The sequence below is a fragment of the Plecotus auritus genome, assembly GCF_963455305.1.
Source record: "Plecotus auritus genome assembly, chromosome: 3".
NCBI lineage: Eukaryota > Metazoa > Chordata > Mammalia > Chiroptera > Vespertilionidae > Plecotus > Plecotus auritus.
In genome coordinates, this window is record NC_137772.1 from 130,939,369 (window position 1) to 130,944,257 (window position 4,889).

Genomic DNA, 4,889 nt, shown 5'->3' on the forward strand with positions numbered 1-4,889 from the left:
GGGTACATGTCCCATTTGCAGACTTGATCCCCAATGGGGGGCATGCAGGAGGCAGCCGATCAATGATTCTGTCTCATCATTGATGTTTCTATCTCTCTTTCCCACTCCCTTCCTCTCTGAAATCAATAAAAAATATTTTTAAATAAAGGACTCATGTGTAAGATGGATTATATTTATTCTATGTGGCTCCAAAGATCAGAAAGGTAGAAGTTACAAGGAGACAGATTTCATCTTAATTTAAGCAAAAAATTGTTTATTAAGGTTGCCCTAAATTGGAATCAACTGTCATAAGCCAGTGAACTCCTTGTTACAGGAAATGTTCAAACAGAAGCTGATAACTGATCTTTAGTCAGTGCTATTGAGAAGAATTTTTATACGGGACAGTAGGTTTGTCTGGATGACCACTAAGGACTCTTCATACTCTAATATTCTTTCATTCCCTGATCCTTGTCAATATTAGTCAGATAATAGGTTCAATCCCTGGTCAGGCCCCATACAGGAGTGAACCAGTAGGTGAATGGATGAGTGGGACAAAAAAATCAATATTTTTTCCTCTCTCTCTAAAATTAATCAACAATTTATTTTTTACATTTCATGGTGGAAATATTTTATTTCACAGGTGCTATTGCCACCATTCTCAATTCTGAATACCTGGAATGCTACCTATTTAAAACTCTGGTTCAAATATTACATAATTTATACTAACTGGATAAAGAAATAATAGAATTAGCACAGAGGAGCTATCACTACCTCTAGTCTAATGCTTTGAAAATAAGTCAAGAATACTTCACATTTCAAAGCTTAAAACCATTTGTAAGAAATAAAAATCCAAGAGCTTCCACCTTATCCCACCTAAAGTCACTTATTTTACCATATATAAACCCTTTGGGAATAGCCATGAGATCTGTGTTATCCTGTATAGTGGAAACTTCCCATCCCCGGATACCATCTTAATGCCCCTAAATGATTCATTAAGTCTGGTTATCCAATTATGTATCCATTGGGTGATTTCCCTAAAGATTTTCCCAGCAAACACAATATCTTCAGTTCAGCATATATACGATTAGCACAAGTTCATGCTATATTCATAATTTTTCCCATTATAGTGTTTATGCTGCCATTTTGTTAGGATAATTATAGCAGTTATAAATATTTCTGTAATCTAAAGCCAACTAAAAAATAAGTAGAGTATGCATATATGCATAACCTATGAACATAAACAATAGGGGGTGAAGGCCTGGGGTAGGGGACAGGGGTGAGCTTAGAAGGGTCAATGGGGGGATAAGAGGGACATATATAATACTTTCAACAATAAATTAAAAAAAAGAAAAGAAAAGGAAAAATGGTGGACACCAAAATCTGTCATGCTTAAAGGCAAATGTATCCAGTTCCTTTCTATGCAGCACAAAATAAGGTATCTATGTGATTGTTATTCCTTTTCCATATCAAGTTTGGGACAACCTTTGAGGATCAACTCATCCTCCAGAGTGAACCATCTTGCACTATGTTCTACTGGTAGTATCTTATGTAAGGGGGAAAGGAACATTCTTGCTGACTTACAGATTAGTCAGGTAGGAAGTTTTCTGAGAGGAGAGCATGAATTTGTCTCTTCTGTTCTTGTGGTGAGGCTCACAGTAGGACTGTATCAGTTTGTACCAACAGAGGCTTATAGAAGCCATTCAGATATGCCACAACAGGGAGGAAGGCACAGAAGAGAAGGAGGAAGAGGAGACTCGATGTTCTATGATGGAGTGAAGAGGCTGGTAGGTGGAAAAACCAGGAATTGTGGAAGCAAAGTCATCCTCCTTAGGATGCTATGACAAGCAGAAAGCCTCTGAAAATTCCATCAGTCACTAGAACGTTCTTCTTCACAAATGACACCATCTCGTCAGCTTTGCTTTTCACCTCTGTAGATATGTGGTTGTTCTCATGGATCTTCAGCTGTTCCTTGGCTTTCTTCATGTTGTTCTCTACTCGTTGCCCGTCAACTTAGATGTATTGTACCCATTATGGTTTGTAAGTTGAAGAAAACATCCTCCTCCCACAGCTGTTGCAGCCAACTTTCCGACCATCTGGAATATGAAACCCGTGCACCATCAGTGACACCTCCAATTAACAGCTGGGTTGCCACACTATACTTTTCAGCCAAGTGCCCAGATTCCTGGCCAAACAGTTTGCGCCACCTTGGCTGCTTTTTACCAAATTCTGCAAGGTTCACTGACTCAAAATGTCCTTGAGTGGACATGGCCATTTCAGCAAGCAGGTCTGGAGGTGACACTTGGAGGCATGGTGCCATAGGACACAGAGTGGCGCACTGTGGTCGCCCAATTCTCAATCAACTTTTTAAAAAATATATTTTTATTGATTTCAGAAAGGAAGGGAGATGGGGGGAGGGGAGAGGTAGAAACATCAATGATGAGAGAGAATCATTGATCGGCTGCCTCCTGCACACCTCCTACCTGGGATGAGCCCATAACCCAGGCTTGTGCCCTTGACTGGAATCGAACCTCGGTGCCAAAGGCTAAAGCAAACAGCAGTTAGCATAAAAATGCAAAAAGAATCATTAAAAGGCCCATGGATTTTGATATTCAGCAGGCTGAAAATCAGCATAATATTGCCCTGCTGTAGGCTCAATGGCTCAAGGCAATTTGTTAACCTGATAATCCTTATACTGTTTACCAAATTTTACCTCTGATCTGCCTGTATGATTGCTAAAGGGCAAATGTGTATTCAAGTAAATAAATAGCGGACCAGGCCAGAAGTTGGTGGGTCTCTTTAAGAAAGAGGACTCCACCTGGCCCCCAATGGCTTCTAAATTCATATGTCTTGTATAGCATTTTCATTTGTCCATCGGCCCCTCCTTCAGATCCTGAACCCCCACCATGAAGGTTGTGGCACCTGGGACCCTTCAGTCCACATGCTGACACTCTGTCCACTAAGCCAAACCAGCTAGGGCTCAATCAATTTTTTAAAGTATTTTTTACCTACCTTGTATTTTTTAAATTACATTTAATAAAACATGCAAAAAAGAACCTTCCAAAAAAACGACACAACAACTTAAACAGAATAATAAAACAGGCCATTAGAAAGAAGTTAAAGAGCCCTTAGAGATAATTTAGTCTTATTCCCCAATGAACCCCCCTTCCCTTTTAAAAATAGGTAAAGAAACTATGGCCTAAGGAAACCAAATTATTTGTCCCAAGATTCTGACATTCTTCTACTAGCCAGGCATGTTAAATCCATAGTACTACTTCTTAAACTGGCAAATGTTTACTGAGTAAAAAAAGACTCCCAGTCCCAATGGGTAATTAATTCTGCCGATGGTAAGGATTTGTTATAAGATCATATAATTGTAAAGCAGCTCCTTTTCATAATTCAGGTTCATATTTAGACTGTTTGTGGATTACTTATACCCTTTCCCTCTCTTCTCAGCCTGCTATCTTTTAAGCTACTTATATATTTGATTAAGGAGAGGAAAATATAAAGAAGCTTAGGGGGGGAAATGAAGGGTGAAATGCTGGGAAAAAAATTACTGGCCAAAATTTGAATTTTGGATTATCTTTGAATTTTATTTTTCCATGTTATCTCTTCTCCCCTTACCCACAATTATACATTACCTATTGTGATCATCCAAATAGCCAACAAAGGGATTATAAAAACCACACCATGCCTCCACTGATTTTGCACTAAGCTTAATGTATCCTTGAAGAAGGTTAATGTTGTGGTCAAAATATCATTTTTTTTTTGTGTTACTGCCAGCATGAAATGGAAACAAACTTTTAGTTGGGCTCAGGCATTTGTACATCACATTCAAAGGATAAAACTAGTTCTGTTTGTTCTGAATATTCAATATATGATTGAGAGATTAGTAAATCTCAAAGTTGTGTGTAAAATGTTGGTGGAGGACCAGGATGAATTTATCAAAATGCTTAATTTAAAAAAATTAACATCATGCAAACCTACAACTAGCACCATACTTAATAATGAGAGATTGAATGCTTTCCTCTTAAGATTGGGAACAAGACAAAAATATCTGCTCTCATCAAGTCTATTCAGCATTGTATTGGAGGTTCAAGCCAGGGCAATTAAACAAGAATGGATTGGAAAGAAAGAAGTAAAATTACGTATATCTACATGCAGATGACATAATCTTGTATATAGAAAACTTAATGAATTTACTAAAAAACTATGAGAAATAATATCAAGCTCATTAAGTTCACAGGATACAAGATCAATACAAAAATACCAATTGTGGAGAAACCAAGATGGTGGCATAGGTAAACGCCTGAACTTGCTGCCTCACACAACCACTTCAAAACTACAACTAAAAGACAAAATGGGTATCATCCAGAACCATGGGAAGGCTGGCTGAGTGGAAATTATACAACTATAAGGAAAGAGAAAAGCACACTGAGACTCAGAGGAGGGGCAGAGGTGCAGAAGTGAAGTGCAGGGGTACAGAGGCGCATGGAAAGGGCTGGCAACTGAGTACTCTGTTGTCTTTTTCAATTGGGAGGGAAATACAAGCTCCTGACTGCTCTGAACTCCAGTTCTGGGTGAGACTCTGGGGATCCAGACTCATACGGGGAGAAACTGGACTGTCTGGCATCGGGCGGAACTCGAGGGTGGCTTTCTCTCAAAGGTGCTAGCAGCAATCATTGTTCCTGCATGGTGCCGCGGGACACAGAGACACAGGACCTCTTCCAGGCAGGGCTTACAGTCAGCCATTGCTGTTTGCTCCACCCTGGTGATTCCCTGAGACCCTGCCCCACCCAATTTACAACCCCATCCAAGATATGCACAGAGGCTTTTGCATATGAATGGCCTGGCCCTTTGCAATCTGAAACTTAACATACTGCAGCTGGGTCAAAGAGTCCCAGAGCCTCCAT

The 4,889-nt window shown here is 39.6% G+C and overlaps 1 pseudogene across 1 annotated transcript; it reads right to left on the reverse strand.

Moving 5' to 3' along the window:
- Nucleotides 1-1,806: 1,806 nt before the first annotated feature.
- Nucleotides 1,807-4,889, reverse strand: LOC308244171 (FUN14 domain-containing protein 2-like; annotated as a pseudogene). The gene is made up of 2 exons: nucleotides 4,857-4,889; nucleotides 1,807-2,339 (listed from the first exon to the last, which is right to left on the reverse strand). The product of its transcript is annotated as an FUN14 domain-containing protein 2-like (transcript).